Genomic DNA, 8,591 nt, shown 5'->3' with positions numbered 1-8,591 from the left:
TGAGGGGGCTGAGAGAGGACCCCCCCCCGCCCTTCGTTTAGAAGCCCCGGAGAGCTTTTCGGAGTGCGGGAAGGAGAGGCCCTGGGAGAGGGGCCGCGCTCCGGAAAGGGGGAGCCCCCCCTGGGAAAGTGGCCGTCTCCCCAGAACCTGCCCCAGTTTGAATGCTCGGGGCCTGGAGGGTTATCTCAACAGAGAGGGGCTCAGTTCGGGGGGTTCATCCTTCCTAAAGAGGGGGCGCCTCTCCGGGACTGGGAAGAGTGGGCAGCCTTGGTGGTTCCCCCAGGAGCCTGCATCAGTTGCAGTCGGGGGCAGTGTTCCCTCTAAGCTGAGTTAGTGTGAGCTAGCTCACAGTTTTTCAGCCTCCAGCTCACAGATTTTTGTCTCCGCTCAGGAAGGATGGCTCCAGACCAAACGAATGTATGCAGTAGCCAAATCGCTGGCTCACAACTTTAAGGCCAGCAGCTCACAAAGTAGGATTTCTGCTCACAAGATTCCACAGCTTAGAGGGAACATTGGTGGGGGGTGTGTGATGGGGAAAGCGTGAGGCCTCATTGAAAAGCGGGGAGGGAGACTCCCCTCGGCTGGGAAGAATGGGGAGGCCCCGTGGCTTTTTGGAGATTGTGGAGATTAAAATTACCAGGCTTGTTTTGGTAAAGGGGAGCTAAATCCCGAATAGGGGAGATCCCTCCTGTCTGGGTAGGGGCGAAGGGGGAGAGCATTCCTGAAAACTACATCAAAGCATTGTCAAGTAGTTTTGATAAGGAGAGGCGTCTTTGTTACTCCTTTTTGGGGGGGAAGGGAGCCCTTATGGTATTTTCTCAGGACCTCTGGGTATTAGTAGGGCTTGAGGGGAGGGTTTACTGTGATAAGGGGGGGAGGGTTGGATCTTCAGTAGGGGAGCCCCTTTTTGGCTAGGAAGGAAAGAGCGTGTTTGTTTCTTCGAAAGTGGTTCAGAGTATTGTTAAGGACTAAGGGTGGGGATGGTTGAGTGTTTGTAGTGTGGGGTTTGTTTGAATTCTCAGGTTTTGCCTTACCGAAGCGAAGGAGGTCCTTTTCTTGGGGTGATATAGTGGGGAGCTCTTAGTGATTCTGGGGACGAGGGTTTGTGATGAGGGACTTCCTGAGGTTTCCACTTCTTGAAGGGCATCATGGGGATGGCTTCCCATGAATTCTGAATTAGAGAGTTGTTGTGAACTTTGGGTGAGCGTTGGCCTCTGTAGTAGATGACTTGAGTGCAGTCCTGTGCAGAATTATTTTAATCTGAGCCCACTGGAATCAGTATAGCCTAGAGTGACTCTACATTGGGTTGAACTGTAAATCTGGAAGAAGGAGGAGCCCCTGGTATTTTCCTAAGAACTGTGCATCAAAGTATTGGTCAATACTTGGGCTGCTATATTTTCTGACTGTTACACTTACTGAGGTGAGACTCCCCTCCTTTTTTCTATGGATAGTGGGGAGACTATGTTAGTTTCCTAGGAATTGGATTAGAGTACTGGAAGTACGAGTGAGGAAGTTGTCTTTGCAAAAGGACACAAAGGCCTGATTCACTCATGCAGCAGAATAAGGTGGTAGCAGGGGTCATTTCCTGCAGGAGCACACAGGAGAGGAGCTCCGGCAGTAAAGAGCCCAGGGGGCGGGCATGTACAACAAGCCCCCCCTCCAGATAGCAATCCAAAACAGTCCAGTGGCACCTTTAAGGCCAAGGTTTATTCAGGTACAAGCTCTCCCTCCTCTGTGAGGGCAGATCTGCGCGTCCCCCCCATGGCTAGCAATCCAAAAGACTCCAGTGGAGTTTGAGCGGTGGGTGTTGCCTTCTAACACACTTCCGGTGATGTCAGGGGGTGTGGCATATGCAGATAAGTTATGCTAATGAGTTATGCTAATGAGCTCCTGCACCTCTTTTTCTACGAAATGACCCCTGGGTGGTAGGGTGCTGAGGTGGTAGAAGAGACAGTACCTTCAAACTCCACCTGGAGGAACAAATTTTGGAATGCTCTCCTATGTAAGTAGCACCCCACAAACATAAAACCAGCACAGCAAGCTGAAAGGGTGTGTGTGTGTGTATCTTTCTCCTTGCTGTGTTACTTTTTTGTTTCCATTGGACATTTTATGCAAATGAATGTTCCAAGCTGAATCTTATCACCTATGATCTGAAGTGTTGCATTCCGTTCCTCTACCTCATTCTTTGGTGTATGTATAAGCCAGGCCTGAGTTTGGGGGGATGCTTTAACTGAAGACAGGGTAAAGGTCAGTTGGATCTGCAGTCCAGAAGAGGGAATTAAATGGCAGTGGTCAAAGGCCCCAGAAGGCTAAGGTACTGAGTTTTAGCCAGAGGCCAAAGGAGCAGCATGAGATTTACTTTGGAATTGTGTTAAATAGAGAGTGGAGCAGTGTCCAAAATATGAGGTGGAGCTGAGAAGGGCCCTGAAACCTGACCAAGAGATGAAGGAAGATTTCAGAACAGCTTGGGGCATGAAAATGATGGCTGCCTTGGAAACTGTTTTTAACAAGTGCAGATCACGAAGTTTCTTTAAGGAAAAGGTTTAGGATCTTGGCTGGGGAGTAACCAGGAAATTGAGTAATGAAGTTTTCAGGGGCTTGGGAAGTGTGATAAGGGGAGATGTGTGTTTGAGCACTGGGCAATGAGTCCAAGGGTGTGTGTGTGTATGTGGCGGAGCACACACATGCTCAAGAAGGAAAAGATAAAGGAGATACTGGGACACATAATGATAACTGGTCTTGGCATACAAGCAGTTCTCTACAAGTCCTCTTGAGTTTGAACTGCCTGTATTGCTGTACTGTTTTCTTTTGTAATATGCTGGTGAGAAAGAGTATGTTGGCAGCCCATTTCCCAAGGTGGTGGAGCAGAAAATGGTAATGCCTCCAGTGCTTTGTTGGCAGGTACTTTGAGGTGTCTGTTCTTCTAAGATTTGTTTATTGATTTAAGCTTTCAGGTTCTTCCAGGTGCTTTAGTTTGCAGGTAGCCAGCTTATGAAAAACCACTGCTTTGTCCACCCATTGCTTATATACAGAAGCTGTTTGGGGTGAAGGAGAAGCAGGGGCATGTGCAGAATGAGGTTCACAGTGCAGTGGCGTTCTAACTACTGATGGTAACTGGATTTGTTGCTCTGTTTCGTAATGTGGTTTGGCATGCTGTTGACCGTTAAATTTTCTGTGAAATTTGCCCCTAGCTGTGGAGAAAACACAATGTAGAGACAAAACTAACTCTGTGATGCATAGCCTCTCTTACTAAGCTAGATTGCTTTGAAAGGTGCTTCTGTCAGGAAAGCATCTGCAAGAGGCCATGATGTAACATTTCCAAAGTAATGTGGCTGAGTTACATAAGTGTCTATTGCATGCGTATTGTCAACATGATCAGGAGTGTGTGTGTGTGGGGGGGTTGAGGTTGTATTTATTGTAGATTTGGAGGAACAATTGTAAATATTCAAGGTGAAAATGCTCTTGCTGTGTTATATGATATTGTTGCCTGCAGGATTTAACAGGTTTTGCTGTCTGTGCTCTTGTGTATAAGGATATGATAGAACTTGAACTATGATCTCATAGCGAAACCAAGTTGCAGCTTGTCAGTTTGCTTGACTTCTGATGCAAGCGTTGTTATGAACACAAAGTTTAAGATCTGATGATAGCATTAAAAACCTCTAGGACATACCCTGGCCTTCAGGTGTCTTGCTTTGAAAGAACCTTATCTATTGTGCTGTAAGATGATCGAATCTTTTATCTAGCGTATTCTTTCCTCTCTTTTTGTTTTAGTTGGCATTTAAAAACCTGGCCATAAGGTGTGTGGAGTCGAGAACTGGAAGCTTTAGTCCCTAGAACAACCAAAGCAACAAGGAAGCAGTCCCCCCCCCCCCCCCTGAAATTTCTTTCTCTATGAACTTTCTGCCTGATACTTGGGGTTGCATCCCTATATGGGAACTGGGGCTTCGGTTTAACATAACTATGTGGTTTTGGGGGAAAAACGTGCATTCAAGAGGAGGGTTTTTTTTTGAGTGGAGGAGTCTCCATTGTGGTTGTTCATGCTGGTAAAGAGGCAGTCTCCATATTAAGCTATGAATTGTCCTGTCTCTTCAGTGGCTTGATTGCCTGGGATGAGAATTCTGGAGAAGCCTTTGGTTACTTGCTGGGTTTCCATGTGCACCCTGTATCTTCATTAGTCTGTGATGCCTTCTGTTAGTGCTTGAAATTCTTATATTTTGGCTGTTTAGCTTTTAGGCTGGTGGGATCTATCTCCTGGCTCATTCACTCCATTAAGAAATTAACAGAATGGATTTGAATGCGTTGTAGATAAGGAAGCAACCGTGAGAGCAGGGAGATTGCTTAATGCTCTTACAGTAATACACCTTGTCTCCCTGCTGCTTTGGCCCTTCTTAACAGACCCATCTGTAGCAGCGTTCCCCTTATTCTTATTTAGCTACCGGCTTGTAAAGATGGAGCCTTTTGCCCTTCATCTTTAATGCGTGTATTTAAAAGCCCTTTCTTGCATAATGTTCTTACTGTTTCAGAGCAGATCAGCTCTGAATTCAGTTGTCCCGCCCTACCTCAAGGACCTGTTTAAAAAAAATCTTTAGCTACTTTTAAATTACCTGTTCAAGGTGCTGAGTAGAAGGGAGCAGAAGGGTGAACCTCTGAAGTTTTAAAAGTGGTTCTTGCTCTGTCGCTCTCAGCTTCCCCCTCTTTGCTTAGCTCGCCAGTCAGTGAGTTTCAGGAGGTGGCAGTGCTAATCTCCCATCTGTCTCCTCTCCTGCCCCTGCCTTGTGCATTCTTTGTGGCGAAGCTTTACTGCCAGAAGTGCAGTATGGTATAGATGCTTCCATCCTGTCTAGTGTCTGCTCTTTGCTGAGCTGTCCATGGTGACTGGTTGTCACTTAGAGCAACTTACCATGCACAGTTTGTCAATCCTAAAGGAGAGATCGAGGCTGCTAATCTTGCTCCAACCGCTTCCTTCAGGAAATGTCTCCAAGATAAGATTTAAACAGTAATTAGTGATGCAGTTGTGCTTTCCCCTTTTGGTGTGTAATGAGGCAGATGGTACAGTGGGGTGCAAGCCTGTTTAAGGGAATCCCTCCCTAAACTTTACACCCTAAGAGCTAGAAATGCTGGGGATTTTGCAGTCAGGTCTGGTAACTGGAAGGCAGAAGTTCATAAGGACAGATTTCTTGTCAGGTTTCCTGAGGGTGGAAAATACTTTGGTGAAAAAGCTATGAAGTTCCTACCAGATCACCCCATTGTGCCTGTATCCAGTTGAGAGCCCCTCTCCTTGCGCCGTCTGCCTTGGATAGGGCTATCAAACAGAGGAAGCAGCAGGTAAGCCACCTCTATAATGCCTGGGTGCAGCTGAGAGCCCCTTTCCATCCCCCATATTTGGCAATGTTTACAACGAAAAATAGTATTTAAATAAATAAAATTTGCTCCATATTCTCCTTGTGGTTAATAGGGTCTGGTAAATAGTATTAAATGCTTTCTGTATATCATAATTGATAGGCAGTGTCTTAATTTTGTTGCTAAACCAGTCTCATTTAGAGTTTTCTTTTAAACCTTCATTAATCTTATTCCAATATTTTATTCATCTTAACGTTTCAAGAAGTATATTGAAAACTTCTGAACGAAAACAATTTAGCTGGGATTGGGATTCTTTCGGTTTCCCTGCCCTGTTCTGTATCCATTGTATCAGGTATTCCAATTTGACCTATTAGTGTTTTGCAGGTCCAAGTTCTGTGTTCGTCTAATTGGAAATAACCCCCCCCCCACACACACATTAAATAAACCAGGATTCCCCATTAGGCATATACAGGGATAAGCCTATTACTCCCTAAATAAGGAAGAAGAATCACATTAAGGAATACTACACCTAAGTAAAGCTGTTAAAAATCCATCAGTACCCATCTTATAAACCCATGTCAGCAGATGTTGTATGAGCAGGGGCAAATAACATCTTGATCAATACATATTCTCTGACATGACATGATTTTCGTGCCTTCTAAAAGCCAATAAGATGAACGATGGGCAAACCATTCTGAATTGGGAGTTCCGGAACTGGAGTATTATCTTCAGGAAGGCTGTAGATCTTTTAGTGATCTGCCATACTTTGGGCATTTGCCAGTTCCTCTACATGAGCTGGTTCCAGTACATTAGTGGCTGGATCCAAACGTTCAGTTCCACTGGAGCAGGATGCTCTTTGCACCAGAGAAAGGCTTTGCTGTTAGAACAGAGCTGTTGAATTCAGTCTCAGGAGGCCTTTTAAAAGTAAAAAACCAGTGCCTGGAATCTTGCTAGGAAATAGCTAGTAACTGATGCAAGACTTCTACTGCTAGGTTGTATGGTCCTGTATTTCAGCTAAAATTCTGACTGTTGTATTTTGAACTATTTACAAAGAGTCTCCAAGGGCTGTTCCAGGTAAAGTGTATTGCGAAGGACATTGATCACAGAGACAAGGAGTCTATCCTCAGATAATTGCCATGGCTGCCAATAGATCCATCACAGATTCCAGGGCAGAAGGAAACTGGAAAAGAGATAACTGGTTATTACTCCTCTCCACCTCCAGCTCAGGATCTGTGTTTTACGTTCCTGCTTTATGTTGGTTTGGGATTCAACCTTTGAGGGAAAATATAAAAATATCATAAAATATAATAAAAGTAGGTGCTTGTATTCTGTTATATTGGGGTGGATTCTACCCATATCCTACCACTCCATTGAACAAGGTGTATGTGTTTGTTAAAATATTTATACCACACCTTTTTGCTCTAGTAGGAAGGCTCCTTGGAAGATGTTTAGATCTGCCCCATCATTTATAATAAGCAGTTGCCCCACAGTGCCAAAGACAACCCATTTGAAATGGGTCCTAATTATATATCCCATATCCGATACCGGTAGTTTTCATGTGCACTTCCTGTTGCTGAAATGGGATTATGTGCACATCACTAACACATCACTAATGTCACATTGGCAGTGCCACTTAGCTGAGTGGGGAAATGTGGACTTAAGCCAGATTCTTTGCTCTTCCTCGAGGTGGATTGGGAAGTAAACAGCCCTGGGACAAGCCAGGAGGAGTGGTTCCTGTGATGCTGTAAGCCAATAACGCAGGCCTGCATCAGCAGTGGCATTAGCTCATCCACTGCTGCCTTCTGCTAACTGTTCACATGAATCATCATTGCTGCTGAAGGGTCTGAGGCACTAGCAGAGTTGCTGGGGCTTGGCTACTCTTGTTCCTGGCTTGCAGCCACCCTACGAGGTAGAGGTCCATTAGGAAATTTCCCTGTAAATTAAATGGCCAGACTGCCCCCGCTCTCCCCACCCCAGCCCGGGTGATTGATGCTGTTATAGTTAATACCGCTGACCCTGTCTTTTGCAAACACATGTGTGCAAAAAACTTAAAGGCACAGCCTGTTGCTACATGCACATAAACTCAGACTCTTGGCCCAAGCACAGCTTCTGTTAAACACAATATTGTTTTGCTTCATATGTAAACTCTTAAATGGGCTGGCTTACTTGTAGTCATCTGGCAAAGTGACTAGTATGTTATTGTGACCAAACTATATACTAAGGCTGCAAATCAGCATCATGAAAATGTATTTGTGTGCAAGCCTCTTTGCGCTGGATATGTGCATATATATTAGACATATGCATACATTCAGCAGTTATCTCTAGTTCTGTCATAGCTATTTTGCTTGGCTAAGGGGCAGAATTAGGAATCAGATTGGCAATGGAAGAGGGGAGCATATAAATGATATTTGATTTACAAAAGGGGTTTGTGACCGATGTGTTGTTTCTTTGTACTAGTGTGGTATGCTCCTTATGCCAGTTGCAGCCCAAAATTGCAAATGCGATTTTGGGATGCGTCAACAGAAGTACAGTGTCCGGATCATGCAAAGTGATCTTCAGTCTGCTCTGGTTAGACTTCACTTGAAGTACTGTGGTCAATTTTGGGCACAGCAGTTTAAGGAGGATGTTGACAAATGGTCACGAAGAGTTGGACTCAACTGTGCGACTGAACAACAACAAAAAACAAAGGACAAGCTGGAACATGTCCAGAGGGGGGCAACAAAGATGATGAGGGGTCTGGAGACCAAGTCCTATAAGGAAGGGTTGAAGGAGCCGGGTGTGGTTAGCCTGGAGAGGCGGCAACCAAGAGGTTATATGATAGCCATCTTCAGGTATCTGAAGGGATTTCACAGAGAGAATGGAGTAGAGTTGTTTTCTGTTGCTGCGGAAGGCTGGACGGGAACCAGCAGATTGAAATTAAATCAAAGGAGCTTTCAGCTAAACTTTAGGAAGAACTTCCTGACAAAGTGGTTCCTCAGTGGAACAGGCTTCCTTGAGAGGTGGAGGTTTCTGGAGGTTTTTAAGTTGAGCCTAGATGGCCGACTGACAGCAGTGCTGACTGTGTGAGTTTAGGCAGATCATGAGAGGGAGGGCAGGAAGGGATGAACCAATGCTCGGCTCTCATGGCCCTTTGTTATATATGCCCAGGGTAATGCCAATTGCCACTTCAGGGGCAGGAAGGAATTTTCCTCTGGGCCAGATTGGCCTAGGGATGCTGAAGGCCTGCCTTCCTTCCTTCCTTCCTTCCTTCC

General features: G+C 45.3%; 1 protein-coding gene across 1 annotated transcript in view; it reads left to right on the top strand.

Annotated features, from left to right (window-relative positions):
- The window catches only part of DGCR2 (DiGeorge syndrome critical region gene 2), an 86,380-nt gene that overhangs the window by 358 nt on the left and 77,431 nt on the right, over positions 1–8,591 (top strand). The window lies entirely within an intron of this gene.

This window comes from Gekko japonicus, unplaced genomic scaffold (assembly GCF_001447785.1).
Source record: "Gekko japonicus isolate JY-2015 unplaced genomic scaffold, Gekko_japonicus_V1.1 scaffold3503, whole genome shotgun sequence".
Taxonomy (NCBI): Eukaryota; Metazoa; Chordata; class Lepidosauria; order Squamata; family Gekkonidae; genus Gekko; species Gekko japonicus.
Note: the sequence above shows the minus strand (reverse complement) of the source record. Positions and strands in the feature narration are given on the sequence as shown.